Source organism: Zootoca vivipara, chromosome 12 (assembly GCF_965207765.1).
Source record: "Zootoca vivipara chromosome 12, rZooViv2.hap1.1, whole genome shotgun sequence".
NCBI lineage: Eukaryota > Metazoa > Chordata > Lepidosauria > Squamata > Lacertidae > Zootoca > Zootoca vivipara.
Window position 1 is genome coordinate 19,998,864 of NC_142595.1, and position 13,626 is coordinate 20,012,489.

Here is a 13,626-nt window from a genome sequence, read left to right on the forward strand (position 1 = left end):
CAACCAAAGCCTGCCCAATATGCCCAAAGAACCTTCCTGGGGTACTATGTTGCCAAGAAACCCTATGAATGTTATACAGGTGGTATTTGACGCCAAATAAACTGGCTAAGATGTATGAGACTGTGTCAAGTAAATGTTGGAAATGCAAGCATACTGAAGGGTCATTTCTTTCAGATGTGGTGGACATGTGAAAAAGCTAGTGGATTTTGGGAAATGATATATAATGAAATGAAGATGTTATAATTGGTAATTCCCCCCCCCCCCGGAGGCTTTTCTTCTAGGGATATTGGGGACAAATGTCCCAAAGAATATGATTGAACTATTTATGTATGCAACAACAGCTGCCGGAATCCTATAAGTCCAGAATTGGAAGTGTGAGGGACAGGGGATATCGCGAAGTCCCTCCCCTCCTGAGTTCAAGCCCGTCCCCGAGCAAAGGGGAAAGCAGGGAGAGTTCCGATTCCAGTGGGGAAGCAGGAAGTCGTGTCCGAGGCTCAGGCAAGGTAGAGGAGCCAGGGTCCCAGGTGGGACAGGAAGGGGCAAGTAAGGGGGAAGACCCATCCCCCCAACTCCAGAATTACGCAGGAAGAGGAGGGGCAAGAGGATGGGTCTGCCAAAGCTTTTGTGTTGGAGAAAGACGCGCCAAAAGCCATTAGGAGGTTCTGAAACCGACTGACAACATCGCTCCGTGTAAATAGCAATGACTTGAGCACTGTAAATACGCAGCACCAATAAAAGAATAAAATGCAGAGCTGCGTAGCGTCGTTACTCTGAAGTAGTCCACTCCGGCCACTGTGACAGCAACCTCCTAATCATTTTTGGGCTACTTTGGAGTTGCCGGGATGAGCGTGTCAGAGGCGGAGAAGTGGCGGCAGATCGCTGAGCAAGCCCAGCTAGAACTGCAACAGCTGTCGCTGCAGGCGCAGGGAGAATTGAAGGCAGCTAAAGAGGAGACTAAGAAGGTCCAGGACGACCGGCTACAACTTGCGGAACAGGTGAGAGAGCTCCAGGAAAAAGAGCAGCATTTAAGGGCGGTGGCGGTAGACCTCCAAAACAAGCTGGATGCAGAGAAAAACAAGGCGGGAGGGGCACCCCAAGTCCAAGTGCTGCCAGGAAGGAGAGCTGGGACCCTAGTAAGCAAGTTCAATGGAGACCCGAAGGAGTTTCAGGGCTTTGAGACTGAGATTGTGTATGCTCTTGAGCTGCACCACGATGAGTTCCCTGATGATGAGCACAGAGTAGCGTTTATTGTGGAGCACCTTACAGGGGCGGCCAGGGAGTGGCTAAGACCGTTAATTGCAACAAGGAATCCTTGCATGAAGAATGTCAAACTATTTCTAGAAGGTTTGAAAACGATGTATTCGTCCGATAGTCATATGGACCAGACTAAGGAGGAACTTCATAATTTACGCCAAGGAAATATGACAGTTCGCGCGTATTGGGCGAAATTCACCATGCTGGTGCACAGATTGGGGTGGGATCTGGAGTCTGCCCCACTGCAAGCGGCGTTTTACTTGGGGTTGCATGAGGAGGTGAAGGATGAGCTCTCGAGAGGTCCAAAGCCCAGTAATATGGATCAACTGAGCAAAGCGGCTCTGGCGGTGGGGGTGAGGCAGGAATCCAGATGGAGCGACAAGCAAGCAACGCGCGCAAAGCGGGCTTGGTTCCCACGGTCGCAGGAGAAGCCACTCCCTCAACAACCCTTTCAAGCCACGCCTGGGGCCAGTCAGGACCAGGAACCCATGCAGATTGATAGCGCGCGCGCGCGGGCTTTTCAAACCCCAGCGGCGCCAAGACGCAAGGAGGGAAGGGGTGGGAATTGCTTTCTCTGCAACTCCCCCCAGCATCTCGTCAGAGACTGCCCACATCGCAGGGAGTGGCAAGGAAAGGCGGGAACGGTTGTGCCCTCCCCCACTGACGCAGCACCACAGCAGGGAAACGGGAAAGCCTGGCTGCAGGAGACAAGGGGCGGCAGCCAGGCACAGTCAGCAGACAACAGCCCCAGCCCACCCACCCGCACAGAGAGGAGCAGAGCCAGCCCACCCCTCCCAGAGCAGGAGTGGTTCTAGAAGTGACGCTCACGCTCCCTAATGGCTATCCCCTGACAGTCCTCGCCTTAATTGACAGTGGGGCGTCAGCGAACTTCTTCTCGAGGAACTTTGCAGAAGAGCACCAGATCCAGCTTCTGCAGCTGGATTTTCCTCTGCACGTGGCAACCATTGACGGCAGAGAGCTGCTGGGAGGGGCCATCACTCATCAAACCCCCCCCATGAGAATGACGGTTGGAAGGCACTCAGAGACACTGGCATTCAACGTCACCACCATCTCAGACCCCCCAATCGTTTTGGGCATGAGCTGGCTGGCGCGCCACGACCCCTCCATAAGTTGGCATCAGAGATGCATCACTTTTGGATCGGACTTTTGCCTGGAACATTGCATGCAGCACCAACCAGGGGAGGGGCCTCCGATAGCCACGGTGGCCACCATGCACGTCAAAGGGGGTGAGGCGATACCCAAACCATACTGGGACCTGCAGGAGGTCTTCAGTGAAGCGGAGTCCGACCACCTGCCCCCACACAGGCCTTTTGACTGCCAGATCAACCTGGTGCCTGGGGCAACTATACCCCCAGCCAAGCTGTACGCCATGTCAGACCAGGAACTGGAGGATCTGCGCGCTTTTATCGACAAGAACCTCAAGCGGGGGTTCATCAGAGAAAGCAAGGCAGCAGGGGGCAGCCCGGTCTTCTGGGTGGACAAGAAAGACACGCAACAGCGCCGTCTTGTGGTGGATTTTAGACGGCTGAATTCGGTGACAGAGCCAGTGGCTTTCCCCATGCCCAGAGTGGATGATCTCCTGACAGCGGCACGCAGGGGCAAGATTTTCACCAAGCTAGACCTGAGGGGGGCGTACAACTTGATCAGGATCCGGGAAGGCGATGAGTGGAAAACCACGATGTTCACGCCTCTGGGCTCTTTTGAATATCTGGTGATGCCCTTCGGGTTACAAGGGGGCTCAGCATGCTTCCAGGCCTTCATGCACCACGTCCTGGGGTCCCTACTCTTCAGGAAATGCTTGGTCTTTCTGGATGACATCCTTATTTACTCCAACGACCCAGTGCAGCACGTGAAGGACGTCAGGGAGGTGTTACAGCGCCTGAAGGAGAACCACCTGTATGTGAAGCTGGAGAAGTGCAAGTTTCACACCAAGGAGGTGGACTTCCTGGGCTACAAGCTGTCAGACAAGGGGCTGGCAATGGACAAGGACAAGGTGCAGACCATCCTGGACTGGCACAGCCCCAGGACGCGCAAAGATGCCCAACGCCTACTAGGCTTTGCCAACTTCTACAGGAAGTTCATCAAGAACTTCTCTCGAGTTACGGCTCCCATCACTGACTGCCTGAGAGGCAAGCAGAAGTTCAGGTGGACACCAGAGGCGCAAGCAGCGTTCGAAAGCCTCAAGAGGGTGTTCGCCTCAGACCAGAACCTGTTCCACGTGGTTCAGGACGCGCCCCTACGCATTGAAACAGATGCTTCTGATAAGGCTGTGGGCGCCATTTTGTTGCAACTGGACGCCAACAGAGAGTGGAGACCCTGTGCCTTCTTCTCCAGGAAGTTGACCCAGCCCGAGCGAAACTACACAGTTTTTGATCGGGAACTTCTTGCGATCCACGCGGCGTTCCAGCACTGGAGACACTTCCTGGTGGGCGCCAAGCACCCCATCCAGGTGTGCACAGACCACAAGAACCTGGAGTTCTGGAGAACTGCCAGGGTGCTCAACCAGCGGCAGATACGGTGGGCGGAGTTCTTCTCGAACTTCAACTTCTCCATACACTACATCCCAGGAGAGCAGAATGTCAGGGCGGATGCCCTCTCCCGCAAGCCAGAGTACATGGAGGAGGAGGCGCCACCAGCCCCAAGGCACATTTTCCCCCCGTCGGCATGGTCCTGCGGAGCAGCAGTGGTGAGCGAGGCAGAACTCACAGCACTGACGGCAGCGGATGAATTTGCCAACCGCATCTTCAGAGAACTGAGAGGGGGGAGGGAGCAGGCAAAAGACTTTGCAGAACGCAGAGGGCTGCTTTTCTACAAGGGTGCGCTGTACCTACCCACCACCCAGCTTCGACGTACGGTCCTCAAGCAGATGCACGACAACCCTACAGCGGGGCATTTTGGAAGGGACAAGACCACTCACCTAGTCATGAGACACTTCTGGTGGCCAGGGGTGAGGGAAGATGTTCGAGACTATGTAAGGGGCTGTACCACCTGCCAGCGGGCGAAGGTGGTCAGAGCAGCGCCACCAGGGTTGCTGGAGCCCTTAGCCACACCACACAGGCCGTGGGAAGTGGTGTCCATGGACTTCATCACAGATCTGCCTTCGTCCAGGGGTAAGACTGCAGTGTTGGTGGTGGTGGACCTCATGTCCAAAATGTGTCACTTTATACCGTGTGCCAGGGCAGTCTCGGCAGAAGAGACAGCCAAACTGTTTGTTGATCACGTTTTCAGACTGCATGGATTACCTTTAAGGGTTATTTCGGATCGTGGCCGCCAATTTGTTTCCAGGTTCTGGCGGCGGCTCATGAACCTCCTGCAGGTGGAGGTCAGCTTGTCGACGGCTAGACACCCGCAGACCAACGGACAAGCGGAGAGGGTCAACGCCATTCTGCAGCAGTACCTGAGATGCTACGTCAGCCAGCGGCAAACGGACTGGGTGGATCGCTTGCCACTAGCAGAATTTGCCTACAACAATGCAGTGCACGTCTCCACAGGGGTGTCGCCCTTTAAGGCCAATTACGGGCGCGACCTCAGATCTTTCCCAGAGAGGGAGAGGGAGGAGGAGGAGGAGGGCCCACAGGCTGAGGATTGGGCAGAGGAACTGGAGACGGTGCACCAGCAGCTCAGAGAACACTTGGAGAGGGCCAAGGAAGCGTACAAAAAGGGGGCAGATCGCCACAGGCGACAAGGGGAGGTCATCAGGGTGGGGGACAAGGTGTGGTTGTCCTCGGAGGGCCTTCCCACCAGAGGGAGGTGCAAAAAGCTGGCACCCAAATGGCTGGGCCCCTTCACGGTCACGCAACAGGTCAACCCGGTGGCATACAGGCTGGCACTGCCAGAGGACATGAGGGTGCATCCAGTGTTTCATAGATCGCTGCTGTCGCCGTACAGGGAAAGCAGCAGGCTCCGAGACAGCGAACAAACCCCCGAGGGAGGGGGGGAGAGGGAAAGCAGGGAGCAACTCAATGAGGCCACGGCCATCCTGGATTCAAGGTGGGGGGTGGGGGGCCTGGAGTACCTCATGGCATGGGAGGATGCTCCACCGTCCCAGAATGAATGGGTTCCCGCCACTCAGATACAGGAGGAATTCTTGGTGGAAGAATTTCACGCCCTCTTTCCCCACAGACCCAAGCCCTGGCACATGGAAAGGGAGGGGGAGGAGGAGGAGGCACGGGAGAACAGCTCGCCATGGCGCTGGGAAGCGGAGTTTGAGGAACCAGAGGATGAGGTATGGGTGTCGCCGAGATCCACCCAGTCAGAGGAAGGAGCAGATTGGCAAAACATTTTTACCCCCACCAGCTCTGACGCCACGGACTTTTTGGGATTCCCGTCCTCCCAGGCGGAAGGGGGGGGCTCGCAGGACTGGGGGGAGGTGTTCACACCAACGGGCTCGGAGAGCACCGAGTTTTTAGGCTTCCAGTCGTCACCGACACATGGGGGGGGCCTGGGGAGGGGTGAAGGAGAGCTTGGGAGGGGGGTGGATGTGAGGGACAGGGGATATCGCGAAGTCCCTCCCCTCCTGAGTTCAAGCCCGTCCCCGAGCAAAGGGGAAAGCAGGGAGAGTTCCGATTCCAGTGGGGAAGCAGGAAGTCGTGTCCGAGGCTCAGGCAAGGTAGAGGAGCCAGGGTCCCAGGTGGGACAGGAAGGGGCAAGTAAGGGGGGAAGACCCATCCCCCCAACTCCAGAATTACGCAGGAAGAGGAGGGGCAAGAGGATGGGTCTGCCAAAGCTTTTGTGTTGGAGAAAGACGCGCCAAAAGCCATTAGGAGGTTCTGAAACCGACTGACAACATCGCTCCGTGTAAATAGCAATGACTTGAGCACTGTAAATACGCAGCACCAATAAAAGAATAAAATGCAGAGCTGCGTAGCGTCGTTACTCTGAAGTAGTCCACTCCGGCCACTGTGACAGGAAGGAAGAAAAAGTCCAAACCGAAGAGGAATGGACTGCAAAACTAATGAACTATGAGGAACTGGGGAAGTCATATATGTATATGATTTATTAGTTTACAAAAATACATGCATTGTCTCTTTTTACAAGTTGTGTTTTCTACAGATCAGTTTCATTTGTTGTGAGATATTAGTGTTGCATACATTGTTAGGTTAGGAAGAAAAGAGGGGGAAAGGGGAAAAGTTAGGAAGAAAAGGGGAGGGGGAATGGTGAGTGGGGTGGGGTGGCAATGCTTCTATTCCTCTACGTAGTGTATGTGTGGGGTTTTGTGTCAGCGTCACTTGTGTGGGTTCTCTTACTATTCACTTGTTGTATTTCCTTGGTGGCGAGAGAGGTTGGGGGTGGTCTAGGGTGTGGTTGGTTGTCTTTGCTTGGCTGTAGTGAGATTTGCTGTGTGTGTGTGTGTGTGTGTGTGTGTGTGTGTGCTTGGATCAGGTTAACCAGATTGATTGGAACTGAGGAAGTTGACAGCAAGAGTGAGAGACCAAAGTGCCAAACTTTTTATTGAAGAATGTAAACTCCTTCTTTTTTAATATTTGAGAAAGAACTATAGTCAAATGAATTTGCGGACAGGATTTCAATTATGAGCAGTGGATTGAGAGTGACAATAAATGTAACAGAGGAAATACATATTAGATATAGTTTGACACATAATTCAGTAGATTATGGGTAGGAATAAAAACACCACAGAGTAGGAAGTCACCTTGCTCATTTTGCAAGAGAAACATATATTGAATTTGAAGTTACTGTGTTTTTAAGTTTTCAAAATTGAATAAAAATGATATTTTTTAAAAAATAGTAACTTGTTGGTGAATAAGGCCCACAGGATCTGCTTATCTGTGATGCCATTCTCCTTCATCCATTGCAATTTACGTGGAAGGGGAAATTCAGCTTTTTCATTAAAGGAAACCTGTTTTAAAGGGGATGACTGGTTTTGAACTGCCACTGCATCTACCCTGATATGCTGGGGGCTGGCTGACAATCTCCAGTTTCTACTATCATTAACTAACTCAAAAAAAGAAGAATCACATTCTGATTTTATTAGAAATTCCAGTACTTTACCGGTACATCAGACACAAGGCTAGGATGAGCATGCTTGGGATAAATATATTCTTACTGAGCATCCCATTTGTGACGACAAAAACTACAATCTACAGAAGACTTTTTAAAGTTGAAATTAAACCTTTTGGTGGCTGGAATGTGTGAATCCATGAATGCACCCCTCCTGGCGCTATTTATTCCACAGCAAGATGAAACCCACAGAGTGGGAAAACATCTTGAAGAAAAACCACCACATTTATAAGGTACTTTAATTACTAGCTCTTAAAGCCATCAAACCCTCTAGACTGCATTCAGGACTCCGTAAAAAGTCTGGCTAGAGATTTCCTGTCGGTTCCCTCCAAAGATGTGTGCCAACTATTATTATTATTATTGTTATTATTTTCACCTTTTCTAGGAGGAGAGTCCTATGCCCCACCTGAAGAAGATATTGCTTGGTGTGTGAAGTCTGAGAGCAAAACACGGCACAAGAAATCAATATTCAAATTCGGAAGACTTGGCTCGCCTGAAGAGGTTGCCCATTTCAAATCAGTTGGCAGTTTCTTAGTTGTGCACAAACAGCTGCTGTGGTTGCTTTTCTCCTTTGGGAACCTAGATCTTATTAAGGTGGGAACATAGTTCATATTTTAATACTGTATGATTTCAGCACTGATTAATCTTACCCTCATCCTACTGCAGATAATGTCTGAGCTGGATAGGTAGATAATTAGGAATGGATGAAGAAGGCCTTTATGGACATGGACTTTTCCCCTGGCGGCCTGTACAGCCATCAGGAATCTGCTTAGATGATGTCACTTCACCAAATGCTCCCGCTGTCAGTAAATCATGGTTTCCCAGCACCGGACTACTAACTGCAGTTGCTGGGAAGCAGCAATTCTCCCCCAAGCAAATGCCATGGTAATACGTGCTTTTCCTCTGTGGACTGAGGTTGTGTCAGTCTAATGGGCCCAAGGCGTCTTCTGCTAACCTGCATCATGTCAAATGCTTTCTTTCTTTCCATTTTCTATAATGACTGAATTGCACTTAATATTACTGAATTGCAGCAATCAATAATCTATGTAGACAAACTGAGAACAGAGGACAATAGAACAGTAATAGCTACATTTTCTGTTATCCTCACTGGTCCTTGTTATCCTCATTTTATACCAATATTCAGATACTTCACTAGCATATGCCTATTGATAAAACAAATTCTTCTCTTTCCACAATCTCGTGTTCAGCATGCTGTGCTATGGATTTGTATGTAGCTTCAAATAGTGCTGTACCTTGTTGTAGCATATTACAAAAAAACAAAAACAAAAACTATTTTTAAATATGAACTGATTATCTTCTGGTTGTCCTCTTACTTTTACCATACTGTATTTGTATGTTTAGTTTAGTAAGTTTAGGCTTCCTGCCTTCTTTCCTTCCTTCCTTCCTTCCTTCCTTCCTTCCTTCCTCCTTGGTGGTTGTGTATCTCTCCCCCCCCCCTGTTCTCCAAAAAGGACAATTAAAACAACACAACACAACCTAGCTGTTCCATGAGATCAAGTCTGTCTTGGTATCCACCCCTTTTGGGCTCAGCATTCATGGAAAGTTTGCTGGTTATGATGAAGTCCAGGTAGACAAAATCTACCACCTCAAGTAAACAGCAGAGCACATTGCAACTTGCTTCCAATAAGTTGCAATGGGAATGTGCTCTGCTGTTTACTCACTAGCGTGAGTGAGGAGGAATAATATCAAAACAATGTATCCTCTCCTACCTTCCTTAACATTCCCTCAAAGGGTTATGGGGCCCAGAGTTGAATATTTTTGAGTATTTTTGGTGGATGGTACTGGATTGAGATCCTGAGCTGAAAAGCATTTTTCTTTGTCTACTTCCTGGTAAGCACATGGTCTAATATTCCGTTGGGGGGGTGTTAAGCCTTACCCCCCTTCCCTCTGAGTTGGCAGTGAATAGTTATTTTTGATTTTTTTGATATTTTGATTTTGAATTTTGACAATTTCCTCAAAATTTTAAATTTTTGATTATTTTTCAGATTTTGATTTTGAGATGGCAAGTGGAATCTTCTTCAGTGATGCAAGCTTTAGAATGCCAAAATTAGAAGAAGGAATTTTTATTTTGTGGGGAAAGCATTTGATAGCAATTCTTTAGGCAAAGAAAGTTTTAAAGGCAATTACTAAGCAAAAGCCTACTGGCGAAGATGAAGATTCCATTGCAGCAATTAATCTATGGGAAGATCAGAATGACCAAGCTAGAGCTACCATTTTAAGTGCAATTAAAGTTGTGCAAATGGCACAGGTTAATACTGTACATTAGATTATGTCACCAAGATCCTTAAAAATCTGGAAATCATGTATGGAAGTAGCAGCAAAAGGTCTCACAGAAAGTTGATGCGAAGCATCCTCAAATTAAAATTAGATTCAAAGACAGACTTTCTGAAACATGTGAATGCATTTACTGTACAGCAATCATTCAGAAACTTGAATTGACACAGGTAGGTAGCCGTGTTGGTCTGACGTAGTCGAAACAAAATAAAAAAAATTCCTTCCAGCAGCACCTTGGAGACTAGCTAAGTTTGTCGTTGGTATGAGCTTTTGTGTGCATGCACACGAAAGCTCATACCAATGACAAACTTAGTTGGCCTCTAAGGTGCTACAGGAAGGATTTTTTTTTTAATTGACACATTATCCTTTGGTTGAAGAGCAGATAATTTGCTATTTCCTAGGGTCACTAGGACCCACGTTTGATACTTTTGCAACTCTGATGGATGCTAAAGAAACATTAACATTTAAATACTTAATTTCCTATTTAAAAGATGAATGTGAAGGAAGAGATGAGTCTCCAGTTAGGAGTGCAAGGGTAAATGACGCTAACTATGTGTCTAGACATCATGTGAAGGCCAATGCCACATCTAAGAATGTTGTATGTTTTAATTGTGACCAGGAAGACCACATTGCAAAGAATTGCAGAGCTCCAAAGTCACAGAAACCCTTTCCTTTTAAGCAACAAAAGGAAAAAGAAGGAAAATAGATGCACTGCATCAAAACAAGACGTAGACCCTTACTGACCTACCACCTGGAAAGAAGACCATAGGAAGTAAGTGGTCTTTCCTGTCCCTTCCTTTAAACAAGGGGCAGAAGGGGAAGTGCAGCACTACAAAGCCAGACCTGTGGCTCAAGGTTTTAATCAACATTTTGGGGAGAACTACAATTGAGTCTTCACATCAACCGTCAAATACAGCAGCGGTAAGAATGCTTCTTAACAAAGCAGCCTCTAAACAAATGGATGTGAGGCACTGGCTCAATCGACTAACCAAGGACTTTGGGTTGATGAGAAAGGGGTCTGTTAGTCTGGTGGAGGACAACTAGAGTTGCCTAAAGCTGTCCCAGAGTGAGAAATTCCATGCAAGGGCAAAGCACATCGAGGTGAAGTACCACTATCTGCGTGAGGCTATCAAAGAGGGACTTGTGGAACTGTTTTATTGCCATACCAAGGAGATGACTGCAGACATCCTGATGAAGCCCCCTACCAAAGGAGAGTTTCCAGAACCTTCCTGTCAAGCTGGGACTCTGGGTGGACGAATAAAAGTTATGTATATAAATGTATGTTGTATTGCATGAGAATGGGTGTGTGGGATGTATTATTGCTAGAGCGGTCAAGTACAACATTTTCCTGATGCCTAGAATAGGCATTAATTTCACCTTCTTGGGCTCCTTGATCACTGCAGATGGTGACAGCAGTCACGAAATTAAAAGACGCCTGCTTCTTGGGAGAAAAGCAATGACAAACCTAGACAGCATCTTAAAAAGCAGAGACATCACCTTGCCGACAAAGGTCCGTATAGTTAAAGCTATGGTTTTCCCAGTAGTGATGTATGGAAGTGAGAGCTGGACCATAAAGAAGGCTGATCGCCGAAGAATTGATGCTTTTGAATTATGGTGCTGGAGGAGACTCTTGAGAGTCCCATGGACTGCAAGAAGATCAAACCTATCCATTCTTAAGGAAATCAGCCCTGAGTGCTCCCTGGAAGGACAGATCCTGAAGCTGAGGCTCCAATACTTTGGCCACCTCATGAGAAGAGAAGAATCCTTGGAAAAGACCCTGATGTTGGGAAAGATTGAGGGCACTAGGAGAAGGGGACGACAGAGGACAAGATGGTTGGACAGTGTTCTCGAAGCTACGAACATGAGTTTGACCAAACTACGGGAGGCAGTGCAAGACAGGAGTGCCTGGCGTGCTCTGGTCCATGGGGTCACGAAGAGTCGGACACGACTAAACGACTAAACAAACAAGAATAGACACACAGGGGAATGTGGCTCCACACAGGGAGGACTTCCTGTCATACCTGTTCTGGAGCTACATTCCCCTGTGTGTCCATTCTAGGCATCAGGGAAATGTTGTACTTGACCGCTCTAGCAATAATACATCCCACATCCTACACTCGAGTGTATTATGCTCATGTCCTACTTGTGACCTTCCCATAGGCATTTTGTGTGTGTCTGTGTGTGTCTGTGTGTTTTAAGGAATATCCTCGGAAGGTGTGTTGGGGAATACAATGGTACCTTGGTTTACAAACTTAATCCGTTCCGGAAGTTTGTTCTTAAGCTGAAACTGTTCTTAAATCGAGGTGCACTTTCCCTATTGAGGCCTCCCATCGCCGGTGCCCTTCCACCGTTCGGATTCCATTCTTAGACCAAGGTAAAATTTGCAAACCAGGACTCTACTTCCGGTTTGGCAGAGTTTGTAAACCGAATAGTTCGTAAACATGGCTGTTCTTAAACCGAGATACCACTGTATAGGAAAGGCTTTCTGCTGCAGAGTACCAGAGGAGCGTTCTGGTCACAAAGGCTTTAGAGGGGACTGTCACTCTGTTCAACATATGGAGTTCATTATACTCATCAACGCATATTCTAAGGCCAATCATTCCCAGACAATATTCCTATACTGTGAGAGAACAACTGTCTGGGTGCTGTGAGACCCCCCCCCCCGCTATCTGGACAGGGCTGCCAATTAGTTTCTGGGCCCAATTCAAAGTGCTGGCTTTGAGCTACAAAGCCTTAAATGGCTCAGGACCACTATTCCCCAAGGATGGCCTCTCTCCAGATGAACCAATCCGGACCCTGTGATAATCATCAGAGGCCCTTCTTTGTGTGCCTCCTCCATGAGAGGTCCAGAGCATAGCTGCCAAGTTTTCCCTTTTCTCGCGTGGAAGCCTATTCAGCATAATGGAATTTCCCTTAAAAAAAGGGATAACTTGGCAGCTATGGTCCAGAGGGTGGCAACTCCAGAATGGTCCATTTCTGCAGTGGCCATCCATTTGTGGAATGCTCTCTCCAGGGAGATTTGCCTGGTGCCTTATTTACATATCTTTAGGCGCCGTGCAGAAATGTTTCTGTATAACCAGGACTTTGGCTGATTAACATTCTATGGTCTTTTAACTGTGTTTGCGGGTGTGGGGGTCATTGGTTCGCTTTTGTCTAATTATGTATTTTGTGGTGGGAATGTTGAACTTGTGGACCTCCAAATTTTGTTGGACTACAACTCCCATCATTCCCAGACAATGTGACCAGTGGTCTGGGGTTATAAGAGTTGTAGTGCAACAACACCTGGAGGACTCTACGTTGAAGAAGGCTGGTCCAAGTGATCAGGTAAGGAATGTTATAGGACTCTGCTGCGTTACTGTCTGAATGTTGAAATCTATTATATTTTTCTAACCTCCTCTTCTCTCTCCCTGCATTTTTTGCCTCTTATCTTAAAATTGATATGCTAGCTCAGCTATGGTCTATAATTAATTGAGAGCACTTCTAATGAACCAAAGCTTTGCTTTTAAGATGAGACCCCCCCCAAAGATGCTTATTAATACAATCCCTATTAAATTTAGTGAGATTTAACTTCTAAGAAGATAAGCTGGATATGTTGAACCTTCACTTTTCCTGCATTCCATGTGCTCCACCCCCTGGGGGGGGGAGGCAGAGGGTGACCCCACAAGAATGGGTCCTTTAAGTGGTGGCTACCATCTGAGGAATGTTCTCCCCAGGGAGACACTCCTGCCTGGTTCTATCCTTGTCGCTCTTTAGGCATCAGACCAAGACCTTTTTGTTGACCCAGCCCTATGGTGATTAATCTTTTAGTGGGGTGGTAGGACTTATCCTTAGTAATATGTTACTGAGCGAGCATGTGATGAATTTTGCATTATCTGTTGTATTAAAAAATAATTCTGGCTTTAAAGTGCCAGGTGGCGCTGTGGGTTAAACCACTGATCCTAGGGCTTGCTGATCAGAAGGTCAGCGGTTCGAATCCCTGCGACAGGGTGAGCTCCCGTTGCTCGGTCCCAGCTCCTGCCAACCTAGCAGTTCGAAAGC

The 13,626-nt window shown here is 48.3% G+C and overlaps 1 long non-coding RNA gene and 1 pseudogene across 1 annotated transcript in view; one reads left to right on the top strand and one right to left on the bottom strand.

Moving 5' to 3' along the window:
* LOC148683814 (uncharacterized) overlaps nt 1-13,626 on the bottom strand; it is a 410,944-nt gene that overhangs the window by 73,676 nt on the left and 323,642 nt on the right. The window lies entirely within an intron of this gene.
* LOC148683815 (uncharacterized) lies at nt 7,994-10,294 on the top strand (annotated as a pseudogene).